The sequence below is a fragment of the Vitis riparia genome, chromosome 1 (genome assembly GCF_004353265.1).
Source record: "Vitis riparia cultivar Riparia Gloire de Montpellier isolate 1030 chromosome 1, EGFV_Vit.rip_1.0, whole genome shotgun sequence".
In the NCBI taxonomy this organism is placed as follows: domain Eukaryota; kingdom Viridiplantae; phylum Streptophyta; class Magnoliopsida; order Vitales; family Vitaceae; genus Vitis; species Vitis riparia.
Window position 1 is genome coordinate 18,101,813 of NC_048431.1, and position 9,714 is coordinate 18,111,526.

Here is a 9,714-nt window from a genome sequence, read left to right on the forward strand (position 1 = left end):
TGGATCCTTAAATTTTTAAGAATAAAGTATTATTATCATGAAACATGCTATATAAAATGTGATTCAACATCCACTCATGATTTTTAAATATTTTAAATTTTAAATTTAATATTTAAAACTTATAAATAAAAAGAATTAATTGGTTAAAAAGATGAAATAATTCTTATATTTATGAATTTAACCTCTATCATGTTTATTTCAAGTATTTACATGCAGGTTTTAAAAGAAAAAACTATTTTTCCTAGAAAAAAAAAGATCATTTTTATCAATATATGGTAAAAAAAAGATAGGGGGTTTCCAAAATTTGGGTTCCAATGACCTTTTTAATCAAATAACTCAAATAAAAATATAATTAATAAAAATAAATTAAAATTATTTTATTTATTATAACATTAAATTTATTTATTTTAATATTTTAATATTGATAAATAAAACATTTGTAAAAGTCCCAACTTTCATGTTATAAGTATATAATTGCTAGTTAATAAAAATACAAAAGTTAATTAATGATATTTTTTTATACTTTAAATAGATATTTATAATTTTTTTATAATATATATATACTAATTGCATGAAGAGTCTTGACAAATATGACATTAAAAGATGACACTATTGTTAGTAAAAGAGATGTATTCAAAATTCCACAAGGTCACCTTTAGACATTTGTATTATATCTACCCTAACTATCATTATCTAAGAAATATTCAACAAAGTTTAGGTTAGTATCATCAAATTACATTTCAAGCATGTTTTATTTTCCTTGTGAGACATTTCAACAATGTGTAGTCTAGTCAAAATACCAATCAATTAATGTCTACCCAAAATATATGCAAAAAAAAAAAAAAAATAATGATAGCATTGACTCTCTCAAACAAGGAATTCCAATTAAGGAAAAACTCCCAAAACCATCATAATTAATATTCTCCTCATTTGCCAATTTATTTAGGGATTTATTTAAAAAATTTAATATCACATTAAAAAAAAATTATACACGAAAAGGAAAAGATGAAAGAAACATGTTTGATACAAGTAATAATGTTTTTCAATATATTTTTTCAAAATTTGAAGGGAAAAAAAAAATGCCAACTCCACTTATGGCTTATAGAAAAACCTAGAGTGCCTAACTCCAATTATGTGAAAGACTTGCTAGAATAAAAAAGGGAGGTGGGAGTGAGAGCATATAGAAAAATTGAGTTGCATGCTTTTAGTGAGAAATGACACGGAAAGATGGTACTATAAAAGGAAGGAAAAAGGAGGCAATGCATATATTGATGGAACACCACCGTGGACAAGTTGAATAATGCAAAATAACATAATAAAGAGAGGAAGGTTTGGGACCAATTCATAGAACCCTATTGGAGAAATGGGTAGCTTTCTCAATTCATTTGGTAAAGGTGAGGCCTTTATTGGTGAAGTGTGAAAGGTACTAATCATGGGAAATGAAAGGAAAGTACTCTTTCTCCCTCGATTCATATAATGTAATTGGACAATGGTGCTCATATTTATTTCACAATTGATGAAATGTTAATGTGGACATCCATGTTTCACATTTTGTGACACATGATGAAGAGTCCTTTATGGTTGATTTCAAAGTAGAGGCTATCCTTTCCTCTTCTCTAATAATGGGAATCAATTTATGCAAGGTGGGCCTAAAATGATTTTTTTTTTTTTTTTTGGGTTCTACTTTGTAACCCAAGATTGTCCTTAGTAAGGAGAAAATATGCAAAATCCCCACCCCTTTTTTGTTTTCCCTTCTCTCTCTAGGAGGTGCCTCCAATCATCTTTGTTCTAGACTCCATCAAATGACCATTGTTAAATATACAAGTGGGTTGACCCATCCCAACCGACCTAGATATTAAATGATAATAGAATAATAAAATAATAGTAAAAAGGATTTTTGTAGTTTAAAAACTACCCATAAACAACCATTATATAAGCAAAAAGAATACAAAAAAATATGGACTGCCGGTCTAAACCCTCTCTTTTTGAAAAGGATATTTCTAAAAAAATATATTTTATAAAAAAATAATTGTTTAAAATGGATGAAATGCTCCTCATATTTATCCTTTCTGTGTTTTAACCTATTTTTTATATAAATGTCCTCGATTATTTTAAGTATTCACAACATGTTTTAAAAGAAAAAATTATTTTTATGAAAAAATAATGAGGATATTTTTATCAAAATGAGGCCAAAAAAATATGACGGATTAGATTTTCAAAATTAGGTTTTCAAAAAACTTTTTAATTAAATAACCTTTCTATAAACAAAATATATATTTTTTTTAATGAAACAAAGGTAAAAAAAACTTGTTTTATGAAAATGGTACTAACTCCTTATTATAGTTTCATTTACAGCTAAGGATAAGAGATTTATTAGTCAAATAATTCGTTAAAATTTTTAGGCATCTTAAAAAGTACCACAAAATTTAATTTTTCATTGGTATCATATCAAAGTATAATTTAGGGGATTTCTCTTTTTTTTTTGACATGTTTATTTTTACTCTCTTTATGTGAATGTAGCTTTTTGGGATTCTATTATCCAATTATAGTTCTTGAAAAATGAAGCAAAACGCTTATGTGTCAAGAGATTCTTCCTTTGAAAGGAGTGTAGTCTTTTTAGATGTTGAATTAATGAATCATTTCATCAAATTGCATTATGAAAATTTGACCATATTTGAAAGGGAATTGAGTGGTAGTATACCAAAAGTGACTCATGGCTCGTATTGATTATGCATGTGTATTAGTCTCAAGAGACTATCATCACAATGAGTGCAAGGTGAGTTTACACATGAAGTTGAAATTGTGTACGGAATCAATGATGGATTTTTGTAACGAGAACACTACTTTACTCAATAAAAAAAAAGTCTTATTAAACTCATTTTAATCTTATATGCACGTTAGGTTATTTGTTAACTATTTTCAAGAACAATTTTCTATTTTCTAGAGAAAAAAAACAAAAGAATACGTTTAATAATAAAAAATTATTTTCTATTTTTTATTCTTAAAAACAAAAAATATGGTGTTTTCAGATAACATCTTTTAGTTGTTTTATATTGTTTTCATTTTTTTTAAGGTTCTTTTAAAAAATAATTATATAAACATATATAATAATTAAAAATAAAATATTAGGCATAAAAATTATTTTTAAAACATATTTAAAAATAGTAAAAAATAGGTTTAAAACATTTTAAGTTTCCAAATATACTTTTATTTTACAAAATATTAGAAAATAATTTTTAAAAACTATCTTTCAAAACTATTTGCGAAAATAGTTACCAAATAGGTCCACAAATTCTTCTTTTATTTTTCTTTTTCTTCTTCCTCTCTGTGCATAAACCAATATGCATGACTTTCTTAGGTTATGTTCTAGAAATTTCCATTATATTAGATAATAAAAATAAAATATTTAAGCAATTCTTGAATATTGTTTGAATGTGGATCATATTTTCAAAATTAAATATTTTAATTGGGCAATAATTGAGACTTAGTGTCTCTAAACTAAAATACTTCATGATTTAGTCAAATTATGTGTATTAAATTTTTTGGAATTATACTAAGGTAGAAACTAAATATCTAATTAAATTATATTTAAGTCTTTACAATTATAATTTTTATTTGTTCAAATATTACTATAAAATGAGTATAAATTACTTATTAAAGAGGTGTTTGGTAAAACTTAATACTTATTGCTTAATAACTTAAGTTAACTTTAAGTTAAATTATATTCAAGTTGTTAACTTAAAACTTATTATTTAATTCTTACCTTAAGTATTAAGGTTGTTTGATAATATTAAATTAAAATATATTTTAAGTCATCACATTGACAAATTTATCTTCATAAATTATAATTAGGGAAATGGAGGCTGAGTAATAGTGAAGGTCATGGAGTAGCAAAGGAAATCGTGAAAGTAATTAAGATAAATGAGAGCAAAAATGTAAAATAAAGATATACACTTGAAAAACTCTTCATGGGTTGTTGACATGTGCCCCTTTCTCTAATCATTGAGATGATATCTTTGTCCTCTATATGGGACAAGAAATCCTTCTTCATTTGTATAGCCGGTGTCAACAAGATAGTAATAGTCTAAAATGAATATTCCAAAACATATTTTTCAAATATATATCATATATTAAAAAGAAATCAATAGTTTCTAAGAAACACATATTTACCATGTGAAATTGTTGGTCCATTTCTCTTACTAACTAAATCTCTGAGTACTTGAGCTTCAAGAGTCTAATCCCTCCCAACTTAGCAATTTATAAATAAACTACATGTCTCAAGAACAAACTCCTAAGACATTTGTTGTAATTTCATTTTTCCTTGTTTGATATCTAGGCTTGTCTCCATCAGGTACATTCACTTGAATGTAAGTTCCATTTAAAGCTCTTAAACAATTCTATCTAAATAAAAGTATTAGTATTACTATAATATGAATTAATTAAACCTACATAAATTGAATTTATATTTTATATATCTTAAACCATTTTCATTTCCCATATGTGGAGTTCTCAAAGACCGGTTTCAATTTTTTGAGTAATACTCCTTGTAGGCAAATAACCACATTTAATATGTCTACTAACAATTTTCTAGACCTTAAGAATCAAAATGTGATAACTTGATTCTTTACATGATGTGCAAAAATATGCAAGAATAATGCAACCATTTCTTTTATATATATCAACATATCTTGAATCCTTTAGTTTACTAATAGTACAAAGCATAGAATATAAAGTGGTGAAAGTATGTTTGTCCATCCTAAGTTGCTCCATACATGCTATATCATTCCCATAAATCAATCAATTAAGATTTTCAATTTGCAAAAATACTCTGTTTGTAAGTCATTTCATCAATGTTTGCCTCTGATAACGCTTCCTTGTAACGACGTGCTCCCAACTATGTAGATATTGTCCGCTTTTGACCTAGAGGGGCCCTCACGACTTTAAAACGCGTTTACTTGGTTAAGAGGAGCCTCTACATATATAGTACCAGAAACTTTGCTTTCTCCCCTATCCGATGTGGGACATCACAAACACCCCCCATGCAGACACAACATCCTCGTTGTGTCACATGGGATTGCGGGGTCAAACAGACAAACACTCCTTACGGAGCCAAACAAACCCCCACACCAGGGTCGATGATCGACTCTAATACCATTTGTAACGACACACTCCCAACCGTGTAGATATTGTCCGCTTTGACCCAAATGGGCCTTCATGACTTTAAAACGCGTCTACTTGGTTAAGAGGAGATTCTACATATATAGCGCTAGGAACTTTCTCCCTTATTCGATGTGAGACATCACAAAAAATTGGCGTTCTATAAGACCATAATGAAAACGCAATTTTTGTTTTTCTTCTAGACGAATACGATATTGAGATCTTTTCCCGGAACGCGATTGGTTTCTAAGATCACTTCCGGCTCTAGGCCTTTTACTAGTTAGTCCCGGTAAAGCCCCCAGACGGCGTATTTTTTTGAAACGAGGCCCTCGGTAACGCGACATAAAGACTCCTTATTTTATTGAAATTTCATTTTACAGAAAAACTTAAATTAAAACTGAACTAAATGATAAATGAAGCGAAATCTACTGAAGTATTGTACTACAAAGAATAATGAGATGAATTGTCTTAATATCCAGATCCTTTTATAAGGTGTTTGTGATGTTCCACATCGGATAGGGGAGAAAGTAAAGTTCCTAACACTATATATGTAGAGGCTTTTCTTAACCAAGTAGACGCGTTTTAAAGCCTTGAGGGCCCCTTAGGCTCAAAGCAGACAATATCTACACGGTTGGGAGCGGGTCATTACAAATAGTATCAGAGCCGATCCCCGACCCTGGTGTGGGGGTTTGTTTAGCTCCATAAGAGGTGTTTGTCTGTTTGACCCCACAATCCCATAGGACACAACGAGGACGTTGTGTCTGTATGGGGGGTGTTTGTGATGTCCCACATCGAATAGGGGAGAAAGTAAAGTTCTTGGGGCTATATATGTAGAAACTCTTCTTAACCAAGTAGACGTGTTTTAAAGTCGCGAGGACTCCTTTAGGTCCAAAACGGATAATATCTATACGGTTGGGAGCAGGTCGTTACACTTCCTTATAGCTGTACAAAGTGCAATAAACGTATGAAGTATGTTCACAATGGCATATAGATTCAGGGTAAGTTGTTTTCTCATTTCCATCTCAATAAGGTCCATATATGTGCAAGAGTCCTAATCATAAATGGGAAAGAAACATTCAATGTTTTTAATAAGAACAAAAAATGATTAAATATTATATGTAATTTATTTGATGAATTACATATAAAAGTTGTTTTAGTAGAGGTACAACCATAGAAGAGCAATTCCACCAAGATGAGATTCTCTCAAATGCTAGATTTCAATAAAGAAATGTTGAAGATTCTATTGAATCTTCAAAAAACAGTAAAATTAAAATTAATGTACAAATAAAGCTCACAAATCTTGTAGAATAAAATTCATAAGTAATGAATTTGACAAGTGTAGACAACAAAGTATTTCTTAATAGCATATAAGCAAAAGCTATACCAAAATTTAAAAATGTGGTCACATCGAAATTTAAAAACATTATTAATTCGTATTTTCAAAAGTTCATTTGATTTAATAACATATTAATTAGCTAAAGAACAATGACAGGCCTTGTACTACTTTGCGCACGAAAGTCAATTTAAACAAAGGCTTTAAGCCTTCCTTTTAGGGTATGCTCAAAATATATGAATAAAAATTGGAAGAGAATAAAAGTAAATCACAAATATCATATAAAAGAAAAGGAATCAATATCGTAGTGAAAGTGAAATTTGTTTTCATAATAATAAATTTTTAATCCTTATTCCTATTCTAAAAAACAATCCAAACACGCTATTGAATTCAAAAGAGAGAGTTCCATTTCCAATTCCTATTATCAATTCTCACGTTTCAAACATGACCAATACGAGTTTTCTTTCCTAATGGATGATAAGTTGTCATTTAGAAAAGATTAGAATAAGATTTTTATTAAGGTCTATTCGATAATTTGAGTTAAAAAAGACAAATAATGACATAAATTAACATGGATGTCTCTTTTTTGAGAAGGACCATAAGCAAAAGCAGCCACCTAACTCGCCCTGATTGGCGATAAACATTCTTTTTCCATGGAATTAAGAGAGCAATAACATGTAGCATGAAGTGCTGACAAAAATGAGCAAAGCATGCATGAGATTGACATTGTTATTATTAAAGGAGGATGCGTGTTACATGCATAGTTTGGTAAGTTTGACACAAGGAAAAGAGCCGAAAGGCTAGTAGAAGAGAAAATATAAACATTGAGTGTATTTTACGACTCGTTCAGTCATAATGTGGTACTACGTGTTATTGGCATCTTCAAGTAATTGAGAGAGACATGATCAATAAAGAATCTTATCCCTGGGACCAGAAAGGCGTGGAATATAAGGTATGTTACACGCTTGTATAAGCTCCTCTCTATGTGTTTCCCATCATCATATCTTTCAGACTTGACCAATTCCTGACGAGAAAGTCATTGGGCGAAGAGCGAACCTTCTGAGCTGAACAATTAGGTGAGGTGCAGCCGCTATTGGTGACTCGAAAGATTCTTAATTGGGGACTCAGAACATCAAAGAAAAAGTCCCCTGCAGAATATGTTTCACAAGTCACAAGCAACATATATGAATCATCCGTTATTGGAGCATAAGTTAATTAATATCTCATGTAAAGGATTCAACATAAAGAGCATCCTTTGTTTGGTGATATGAACCAACCAACTCCGGTGGACATAACAAATCTTTTTCTGGGTCAACTTACACGTAGGGTTGCATTTTAATATACCCATAAGTTGATTGAGATTTTTTTTTTCTCTTTTTTCCTTTTCTCCGGTTTTGATTGTCATAAGATTTCAATTTTCATCTAAATATGCCAACCCTTTACTCATATGGACAGCATACATATGAAACCATTGGACCGAATTCTACCGAAATGTGAAACCTTGGAAGGGACAAATAGTTGCACAAGTAGACGTGTCAATACAAACATATTAAAAGAAGAATATAAAACTAAAGCAAACCACATAAAAGGTATGCGGGTTTTAATGTAGTTTGACCAATTACGCTTATTTAATTCCATGAATGAGATACAACTATTGGTCCCTTTGTATCTCCACTACGGGTCCTTTTATTTTTCCACCATTGGTCCTTTTGTATCTCTATTCTAAACCATGAACCATTTTACTTTATTAGGTGTTTCTTTGTTTCTCGCATTTACATCTTAGTTAACCCTCTTGCTCCATTGGGTGTCTCCCACTCTTCCTCATATCTCTATTTCATCTCTCTCTCATAACTTTTTTTTTTTTTTCATAATGTAAAATATTAATAAAGATATTTTCACTAATTTTTCTTATGCCACAAAAGAATCTAGTTATTATCACATATAAATTAACGAAATATTCTTTTTACAAAAAGAAGTATAACTTTTCCAACACAAACTAGTATATTAAGAATGGTATACAGAAGCTTTTAACATGGGAAGGACAAGCTCTTTCATTATAATATATATCTCCCTTACTCGAAATCATTGTAGCATGGAGGCACAGGATCCTAACGTATCAAGAGAGATGGAAGCCATTGAGCAAGCAGGTATAAGTTAAAAGGAATTATCCCCGCCTATGGTCCAGGCGCTACTGCATGGAGAAGAGCGTAACACTCAGTAAATAAATAGAATAATATAAAGAGAACAAAGTTTTAGTCTGTGCTCAGGTCTCTTTCAGTTAGGATCCGGTTTTATCATTACTATTCTCACTTCGAACTAAAATCCATGAGAAATCTGATTACCTACCTTTGAAAAAATTTGTTGATTTCATGAATTTTCTTGGTAGAAATCACTTCATCTGTCAATAGGTTTATAGCCCATGTTCTAATGAGCATGCCGAGCCTTTCAATTATTAAAATTGACCCACTGTGCTTCTCCTTTCTTTATTAAAAAAATGAGGACACTCAATCTAGGATATTATTCTTAAAAATAGTTTTTTATTCTTGGATAGAAAATGATGTGTTTGACAAATTTTTAATTGAAAACAATTTTTTAAATAATAAATTTAATATGTTTTTAGTATTTTTTGTGTAATATTCTCAATAATAATAAAAAATATAAAGAATCTTTCCAAAATTAACTTATATACCAGACATATGCATACTTTCTTCAAAATACGGACAAAATTGATTTAAACAATTACTAAAAGCCTGTTTGGCGATTGATTTTAAAAATAGTTTTCTATTTATTAAAATAAAAAATAGGAAGACATGTTTTGCTAACCAGAAAATATGGTATTTTCATAAAACATGTTTTAGTTGTTTACATTTGTTTTTTAAAGACTATTTTAAAAGATAATTATATATAAACATGTAGAATAATTTAAAATAAAGTATTAAACATAAAAATTATTTTAAAATATATTTATAAATATTAAAATAAATTAAAAACACTTTAAATTCTCTAACAAACTTTTGTTTTGCAAAACATTAGAGAACATTTTCAAAAAATTATTTTTCAAAACCATTTTTAAAAACAGTTATCAAACAAGCTTGAAACACTATTTTTTAATAACCGTTTTCAAAAGGATTTTAATAGTATCATGTAAACATTTGTTTTATTTGAATGAAAACAGTTAAAAATTTTGAACTTCTATATAAAATTTGAAGTCTCAACAACATTTT